This window comes from Perca fluviatilis, chromosome 11 (genome assembly GCF_010015445.1).
Source record: "Perca fluviatilis chromosome 11, GENO_Pfluv_1.0, whole genome shotgun sequence".
NCBI lineage: Eukaryota > Metazoa > Chordata > Actinopteri > Perciformes > Percidae > Perca > Perca fluviatilis.
This window is the reverse complement of record NC_053122.1, coordinates 3788545-3798615: the sequence shown is the minus strand read 5'-3', so window position 1 is coordinate 3798615 and position 10071 is coordinate 3788545. Positions and strand designations below refer to the sequence as shown.

The following is a 10071-nucleotide window of genomic DNA, read 5'->3' as shown; positions in this document are numbered from 1 at the left end:
TTTATAGTCTGCCTAACATAAACCAATACGTTTTCTTATTCATGCAGATAACAAACTGCATTAAAATGCGCCTGATACAGACTGAATGAATGAGGGAATGAGTTTCCCCTCCCTCTGAGAGGGAGGAGAATGAGAGAAACTCAAGTTTTTTTTGAAGAAAACCTGCTCTAATCCAGGTTAGTCTGAATTAAGTTACCATAGTAACTGACTCTGAGGTGAAGTTACCATAGTAACTGACTCTGAGGTTAAGTTACCTCTCTTCTGAACGGAAAACCCAGAGTTTCCCTCATCTCAGGGTTAACCAACTCAGAGTTTTCACTAAACCTGCTTTCTGGAACGGGCCTCAGACCTCCATCCTCAAAGCAAAGAAACCCAAAAGAAGAGAAGAGAAACCAACGGTGATCAGCTGCTTCAGTCTCAGAGACAGATTTCTGTCTCCCAGCCTCTCTTATATCCAGGGGAGGGGCCCCCCTCAATCAGAAATCAGGAACACCTGAGATGAACAGAGGAAAAAGAGAGCAGGGCGGGGAGCGCCTAACATCCATTACTATACATTTATAATGTCTGTGTGTTGGAATGTAGTCTTGTTGTTATCTGAAGTAGAAAGAGTTGTGATCCTCCTACTTTTTAAATAATTGCTGAACTTAAGGTCAGAAATATTAAAGCTGAAATTAACGTTATTGGATGAAAAGGTTTGTTGCAATTTAATCATTCATTCAAAGTGATTTCAGTGTTTGGATATATATATATATATAGATAGAGAGAGAGATTAATATAATTATATTGTTTTAAAAACCTTCAAATATCTTCAATCCATATTCTGTCACATGTCATTAGACATTTCTCTGTTGATTAACGGTTTATAAGACATCTTAAAATGTGTATAAATATTAGGATTTATTACAGACTTTATTCCTGCAGCAGGTCAAATCAGAGGATTTTAATCTTTAAATGTTGAAGCTGGTTTTTGGTTTCATCATTTTGCTAATTTTCTCTAAATGATTGTAATCAGGAACTGCCTTTTTTATTTTTATTTTTTTAAATCACATGTGTTACGACCTGATGTCTAGGGGTTAAACGGATGCAACATAACAGGTGCCCCACTCCCAAACAGGACAAAGAATTCAAAGTAGCAGTTTCTATTTATTTTGGAGATGAGGCCCCAACACAACAAACAAAACAATTCTAAAGGCAAACTAAACCCAAAACAAGTAAAGAAAAGAAAAAGCTCTAACCTAAGCTTCTGATCACAAAACAGGAGAAGAATAAAAAAAGGACTTCTCACTCCTACCAGACTGCTACTAGCAACATAAGATATTGAAAAATGTCTTCACAACTAACACAAAGTGGCTGAAGGATAACAAATCAAAGAACTCAAAACTGAAGGCTGTTAACACAACTCACAACCACTTGGACCACAAGACTCAGGTTACACAGGCACATGTTGGGAATGGCAGAGCGAAGAGAGGGGCACAGGTCCTGTCTGATGAGGCTTAAGATGGCTGCTGTCCTCCCGGGGACCAATCAGGAGACAGCAATCAGCTCTGCTGGACCAATCCGGTGGTCACACCTGTTCTTCGTTACCTGTGTACCCTCAGGAGAACAACTGATAGTGCAGGGCCAAACAAATTACAAAATATGACCTCAGGGTCATAACACATGTACATATATTTGTATGTTACATTGTATTATTAATGTAATTATTTGAATAGTTTTCTGTTTCAGATCTTTTATTATTGTTTCTCTGTGTTGTTAAGAAAAGAAACTTCAGCTCAGTTCAGTGTGTTTGTGACCAGTGTTAGACAACTTACTCAGGAAGTGGAATCAGTTACTTGTTAGTTATTACTGCTTAAAAAAAATATTACCTTACATATTACATATCAAAACTAATTAGTTATTGTACTTGTTATATTACTATATTACTTTCTAACTGGATTAATAACTAATATAATTACGGTTTTGGAAATTGTAATCCCTTACACTACTCATTACTGGGGAAAGTATCCTAATAATATAACAGTAATAGATTACTTAGTAATGCGTTACTGCCCAACACTGTTAGTGACTCTGGCTGAGATGGAGGTGAAATATGTGAACCTGGGCTGTGGTTTACTGATCTCTTCCTGTCACAAACACTGTTTGACATCTGTTCATCTGGAGGTTTTTGTTCAGGCTGCAGGGAGCATTTCTCACTGTGGGGATCATCCTTCACACAGGAGCAGTAGTAGGTGGCTGAATGATCGAGTTTAACCTTCTGGATCTGCAACTCACAGCTGTTCTGATTATTCACAGCTGAGAAATCATCTTTTGAGCATGAGGATGAGCTTATATATGTGCACCATTACGCTTGTGGCAAACCAAGAATAACTGTGAATGTTTCTGTGTCTCTCTTCTGGTACCAGTATATATAATTACTGTCACACTGCTCAGTGCCTCGACAGCTGAAGGAGACGTCTCCACCAACTCTCCTGGTCAATGTTAAATCATCCTGAATCAGCTGTGTTGCCATGGCAGCCAGCGCTGTAGAGAAACAGACAGGTAGATGAAGGTGAGTGTGAGCCAGTGTTTGTTAAAGGTGGAGTTTGTTGGCTCCTGATTGGCTGGAAACACTCACCTGAACACAGACAGCACAGAGCAGCAGCTGGGAGGAAAAGCATTTAGTTCAGTGGTGTTTCCTCTGGTGAACCTGGGGAGAAGTGGCGCTCTGATGCAGCTGAGGCCAAACAAGGACGAGCTGTGAGATCAGACGAGGGCCACGTGGTTTCTAACAGCTCCTCACATCTCCCATCAGCCCCTGCAGCAGACAGATAAGGCTGCTGTCTGAGTTTAAAAACAGGTGGAGCATTTTATCTGATAAAATTATATAAGATATATATAAGAATATACAGAAAATTGATGTGAAACTATTTTGATGGTTGAATTCATTTTTACTTTAAAAACATTTTATTAATGTTGATAAAGTTAATTCAATAGTAAACATTTTACATTTCAGGATGAAATATTATTTTAAATATATTTGTAAATTATATTTGTACAAAAAATTTAATTTACACTTATTTTTAATAAGTAGATTTTTTAATAAAATCTAATTCATTCCTTGATTTAGATCTTTTTAATTTTCTTGTAAAAATTCCAAATTCTTTTACTATTTTTTAACTTAGTTTAATTTTTTGTTTTAAATTTATGTTTAACTTTGATTTATGTTGATCTAGTTAACAATAGTTAATAATGTTAATGTATGAGTAATAATTGTGAGGTCTGGACTGTTGGTTTGACAGAACAAACATTGTGAAGGAGTCACTTTGGGCTCTGGGTAATTTGTGATGAACTTTTTTCACTATTTTTACAAACCAATCAATCAATTAATGAAGAAAATAATCAGCAGATGAATCCAGAATGAAAATAATCATCAGTTAAAAGTTCAGAATGAGCTCCAGCTCAACCAACTCCAACAGTAAAATCCTGCTTTTACATTAATGCTGAGTATTAATAATCTAATATATAATATTAAAACAGTCACAGGGGACATTTTAACTTTCAAAACTACATTTCACTGATGATACTTACAGACTTTCACTGAAGGAACATTTTCAATGCAGGACTTTTACTGTAACAGAGTATTTGTACTGTGTGGTATCAGTACTTTTACTGCAGTAAAGTATCTGAATGAAACTACTGTTGTTACTGAGTAGAACATTTCCTTCACACTGCTGCCCCCTAGTGTCTGCAACAACAAACTGATTCACACACACAGCCTTTACTGTAAGGGTGAATCCCAAGTCTCTTATTTGATATCTCCTCGGTCCTCGCTGGAACCAGAAGTTGTTCTGTCTCTCCTTCATGAAGGCCGTCTCAAAGCTCTTATTCCTGCCCAGAGGAGCGAGGATGGAGGAGGGATCATCGTGGAGCTATGAGCGAGGATACAGAGAGCAGCCTTCCTGGAAGCTGTGCAGCTGAAAGCCGCTGCTAACTCCACCCAAACAGCTGACAAATTCATGTTACGCTTTAGAGGAAAGGACGTCTCATCTCTCTAAAACACATTTCCTTGTTCCCCCCCCCCCCACCCCCCCCCCCCTTGGGGGGGGGGAAAAAAAAAAAAAAAAAAAAAAAAAAAAAAAAAAAAAAAAAAAAAAAAACCCCCCCCCCCCCCTCCCAAATACTACTATTACCAGGTATTACTACTACTACTGTGGCTGCTGCTGCTCCTAATACTGATAGTTCTTTCTACTTATGGGCTGACACTCACTGACTTAATGTTATATAGTTAAATGTACGTTTTATTTGTTTCTGTATTTATAGTTTGTTTATTTCATATTAATATTTTAATATGTTTTTATGTACGAACCATCAACCCAAACTAATTCCTAGTAAGTGCTACTTACCTGGCAATAAATCTCCTTCTGATTCTGATTCTTAACTTCATCTGTTTCCATTCAATTATTTTATAGGATGCAAGAATGCAGTAAAATAAATCTAAACTAGATTCAGTTTACCATCAGCAGACCCAAACACAATCTGTTGATTTTTTTAATTTTTTTTACTGTTTTTCTGCTTGGGTTGGAGATGTGATAACATTCTGAGTTTTATTTTCTTTTCTTAAATGTGTTTAACTCTCCTGTTGTCCACAGGTCAAATTTGACCCTTTTTCAAAATGTTTCTATATCAGAAATGTGGGTTTATTTCAACCAAATTTTAAAACAAAATAACCTGGATGGTTCCATACACCGTTCTTCACCAGTTAAATAAATGATCAGTTCACTACTTTCATTGAATTTGGGTGTTTTATTCAATTTTATAGCATGTAAAGAAACATTGATAATAGAACGTTGAAAAGTAAAAAGTGACAAAAACATCCGGAAAAGTGACAAAAACTTGGGAGAAGTAAAAAACAAAAAATGTCAAAAAAGCGCATAAAAATATTAATATAAACGTGACAAAAGTGTTGCAAAAGATGACCAAAACGTTGGAATGTTTTTGTAGCACGGTCGACGGGGGAAGACAACACAAGGGTTAAAATCTTTTTATGTGTTTAAAATCTGTGAAATATCAGCAGAACTCTGCGTCTGCAGATTCAGCGTCGCCCTGACGATCACATGTGATAAGCAAAGATTACTTTCTTTATCAATTCATCTGCTGATTTGGTCTATAAACCATCAGAAAAAAAGAGAAAGATGTCTCGTTGACTTAAAATATTCTGTTTATTCAGTTTACTGTAAAACAAACTCAAATTTGAGACTTTGTTTTGCATTTGTGGTTGAAAATTACTAAAGCAATCAATTGATTATGAAAATAGTTGCAGATTGATTTCTATTTATTGACTAGTCAATTAATGGACCAAATATTGCTGCTGCTGCTGTCAGGAATCAAACTTTGACTCTGACTTTGTAAAAACACACAACTGCTTCAAACTAGGCGTCCTAGTTGTGTTTTTTCCTGTTTTATTTTGTCAGTTCATTCCCTGTGTTCCTGTTTCCTTGTTATGTGTTCATGGTTATGTTTTCCCCGTGTTCTTTCTGTGTTCTCTGTTCTGTTTTCCTACTTCCATCCTTGTGTATGTTTTCATGCTTCAGTTTCCTGTTTTACTTCATCATGTCTGTTTCTCCTGTGTCATGTCTTGTTTTACTTCCTGCCTTGTGTGTTTTACCTCCTTTGTGATTGTCTGTCCACCTGTTCATGAGCCCTCATGTCACCTGTAGCTCGTTACTACCCTCGTTATCTTGGGTATTTAGTCTCTGTGCTTTCTTTGTCCAAGTCCAAAATTTGTATGATTTCCTGAAGACTACAATAGAGCACATATTCTGGAGACTGCTCATCAGATCGAGCTTCTGCACCAGCAACTGTCAGCATCTTATGAAAAAGAGAGGAAGATGGAGGAACAGAGAATGCTGCTAGAGTCTGAGATCTCAGAGCAGTCAAATATGCAACAAGCGATCCAAAGGAAGGCTGAGGAGGATTTGCAATCCAAGGAAGATCTGTTTACTCAACAACCGCATGAAAATAAAGACCCCTTCCAGCTGCAGCTTGTCTCAGTAAATGCAGAGCTGAACCACTACAGCGAGACACAAGCTGCAGACTTCAGACTGGAAAAGGCTCTACTGGTTGCCACTTTAAGCAAAAAGAAGGCTCTTGTTCAGGAAAAGTACTCACTGCCAGGCTACTCCAGGTAATAAAGAATCAGAAAGCTCTGGAGAAAGAACTTAAAGTCCTGGTGATTGAGGAAAAGAGACTTGCTCAAGCCAAACAGGCCATACAGAAAGCGAAAGAGGAGCTGGAAATGATTAGAATGCAGATACTCTTGAAAGAAAAAGCTGAGGAAATTGAGACGCTAAAGCGAGGCCTGCAGCAACAGCTCTTAGCTAAATTGGAGGCCGCAAAATTCTACAGGGCACAGATTGTGACCACACACTGTCCCCACACAACATGACACCATTCAGTTTCACCACTTTTACAGTACAAAAAAAATATTTTTTTAATTGATATTTTCTTTCTGCTTGTTACTTATTGATTGCTCTACAGTTTAATGTGCATACTTGGTTGGTTTATCTGTTTGGTGTTAGATGAGTAGTTTGGACTAAGTGATTCATGCTGATAGCGATTTTAATTTAATAAACCTTGAAAACCTTACGCTGACTCCTCGTCTTAACTCTCTGCATTTTGGGGTCCAAGCCTCCACAAATCCTGACACTCCACATGTTCCCCTAACAGTACAATATTGTTTTTTAAGAGGCCAGGGGTCTCATTTATAAACGTGGCGTACGCACAAAACGGGGCTGAAAATGTGCGTACGCCACTTCCCACGCAAAGGTCTTGATTTATAAAAAACAAACTTGACGGGAGAATGTGCGGTCCTCCACGCAAACTCTGATCCATGCATACGTATTTTGGAGACAAAATAGGAATTGGCGACGCAGATGTTGAGGTGGTGAACTGAAGTCAGACTGCAGAAAGTAAATTTTTAAGTATTTTTAAGATTACTCGTAATATTTTCTAGTATTGATGCCTCACGCTCATTCTTTCACTCCACATCATCCACGTTACCATGAAGATGAAATCCAGCAGTGTTATTTGCGCTTGTACTGAGTGATAACTGTTCCATAAACACCTTCAACTCAAATCTTAAATAAAAATGTGTTCTTAATATTTAATCGGTGCTGTCTCGCCGTCACATTGTCCACTACGGAGCGCAGGAGGAGGAGATGGCCCGACTGCATAGAATACAGGATAGCATCAAATACCTTACCATTAGATAATGGCAGAACACAGTGTAAATAACTAAGTATCTGTCTTTAATACTGTGCATATATCATCAAATGTCAAAGTCTGAAAATACAGCCGTTAAGCTCTCGATCAATCGTTACACTTAATGTCCTCATTATCTGTCTGAACTTTAATACTGTTTTTTGACAAAACCTGCATGAAGAAAAGTGTGTTTGCCTAAAACACTTTATTTTGTCTTCAAATTGTATCTCGGGGTGGGGAATACTTTCTTTTTAGCTGTGATGGCAAGGTGTTAACAATCACAAATTGCTGTAAACATATAAATACTGCGGTGAGCCCGTGCATAATGCTGCATGATGGCCCTGCTGGCCCTGCAGGAGGACTACGCTAATGGAACAATCAGGAGAAAAAGAGACTTCAGAGACTATGATTTAGATTTTCTAAAGCTGAGCTCTTGGATCTATGCACTGAATTGGGTCCAGTAGAGAGGGCAACGCACCGGAACCGTGCAATCCGGTCCATCCCGGTCCAAATACAGGTCCTCGCCACTCTGGGGGCAACCGGCTGTTTCCTGACGGAAATGTCAGACAGATAAGTGTTTGTTTTTTAAAATAAATATTATATATAATCTTCAACTTTATCACTAAGGCTTGTTTGGATATAATATATAGTTCTCTTAAATCTTATCATATACGTCTGATATATCGAAGCTGTCCCCGAGTGCCGTAATGCCTGCCATTTTGGACATATTAATATATGTAGTCTATAGATCAGGGTTCCATACACTGTGCAAGAACAGGCCGAAATAATAATTCAATTTGCAGAAATTCCTGAACGTCTGAGAAGTTTTTTGCTTTTTTCTCTGCGAGTCATCATGATTCGGTGTAACAACTGCCAGTGTCATTCATACACTGATCAGCATTCACAAGGTGCTTTGCATTGAGTATTTATGGTTAAAAATGGGTGTACACAGGGCGGGATAAGAGGCTGATCCACGTACGCATGCTTGTAGGTAATCTCTGATTTATAAAGGGAACATTGCTTACAGGTGTGCGTACACACGGTTTTATAAATCTGACTTTTTTTTGGGGGCTTTTGAGGCGTACGTAGACTTATAGTAAGGATCCTACGCACAGTTTTATAAATGAGACCCCAGAACTGTACCCTTTCACAAATTTAAGGGTACAGCATGAAAGAACACATTTGTACCATTTGAACACCAAAGGTAAAAATATGAAAAATGCACTCAAACATTTATTTCATATTCTTGATGTCTTGTCAGTCTTTGTCAGCACAAGTTAGACATCTCGTCGCACTAGTTGAACAACACCTCTCACTATTTACTCTTTATCATCATCTAGTTAACTAGCGGGGCTCAAAATGTCCAATAGTGTGTGTGTGTGTGTGTGTCTGCCTGTCTGTCTGTCAGGTATACAAGAAACAACAAAAAAGAGACGAGAAAAACACAAATAAAGAAACACAAGATGTGTAGTTTGAAGCAGTGAGTCTCTGCAGCCACCAGAGGGCAGCAGTGTCAAAGTAACAACAGGAGGAGCACAGAGGTGATCATCATTTTTTATTTTTTTATTTCATCTTAATTTTTTTAGGCAAGTCATTAAGAACAGGTTCTTATTTACAAAGGTGGCCTGACAAGTGGCTAAACCCAGACAGCAGTAAACACGTACACAGAGAGGAACACACAGGTACATGGGTGAGTATATCAAGGAAAGAACCCCCAAAAATAATCTGAAAAACTAAATTACATTACACAACATAACACAGGGGTTAAGAGTTAACATAGGTAGCTCACAAAGATGAACAAATATTTATTACAACAAAATAAAATAAGAAAAGAAAAATATGGCAAATGTATTCAAAATTACATGAGGAAAATCTAAAATGTGTTAACATGTCTTCTTTCAGATTAGTGGAAAGATAACATTTATTTTACTACACTTTGTTTATATGTGTCTGTAGATTTCTCCTAAATCTACCAAAAGATATTTCTGAAATTTCAGAAAACGTGTAATACAAAATCAAATTCAAGTTCATGGTGATATCTATTAGTTACATTTTCTCCCCTTAAGGCCATTTTCCAACAAACGGCAACATTCTAACAGCTGGAAATGCTGTCTCTAAATTGGGTGTTTTTTCCGGCAATTAGTGGAGTAACCATAGTGAGTAATTCCTCAAAACCTTGAGGAGCAAAACAGGCAAAATTCGCAAAAACTGGAGTATCTTCTGAGTGAAGTTCTTGACACAAGTTAGGATAGACACCCTGTTTTGTATGTCACAATATCCAATGGGAAAACTCGACCCCCTACCTGGTGGGGGCCTAAATATATTTTCATCTTTCTAAAACTGCTTTTCCATGTCTCCCCTCCATAAATTATTGTATAAACACAGACATTTGGGCAATTACTTAAAATACATGGAGTTACAGCCAGGTCGGGGACAGTTGAAACAGCTGTTTCAACCGTCCCAACATCGACATATGCCATTATCACCTGTTTTGCTTTCCATGTAAACAAGCATGCAATATGAAAGTCTGGGATTGTGGAGAACACTAAATGGTCTACTGAATAAGCACGTAGTCAAACCTTTAAATGAAAAACACTCATTAATAATCGAAAAAATTACTTTCGACCATCAAAACTCGTTTATCGCCTGTAACTCCGTGATAAAAGGAAATAACAGGAAGATATTTGGCTGATAGTAGGACGTTAACATGCTCTATGTTTTGACCTAAGGAAGTCTGTCTGTCATCATTGCACTCGGAGAAAACTGGAATGTTTCATCCGTCCCGCGTTTCAATCGTCCCGGCTCTCCCCTATTAAGTATTTTAAACTTCAT

At 37.8% G+C, this 10071-nt stretch overlaps 1 long non-coding RNA gene across 1 annotated transcript; it reads right to left on the bottom strand.

Moving 5' to 3' along the window:
- Window positions 1-275: 275 nt before the first annotated feature.
- LOC120568336 lies at window positions 276-2817 on the bottom strand. The gene is made up of 3 exons (XR_005640701.1): window positions 2615-2817; window positions 2416-2520; window positions 276-493 (listed from the first exon to the last, which is right to left on the bottom strand). It is a non-coding gene; the product is annotated as an uncharacterized LOC120568336 (long non-coding RNA).
- Between the last annotated feature and the right edge of the window lie 7254 nt (window positions 2818-10071).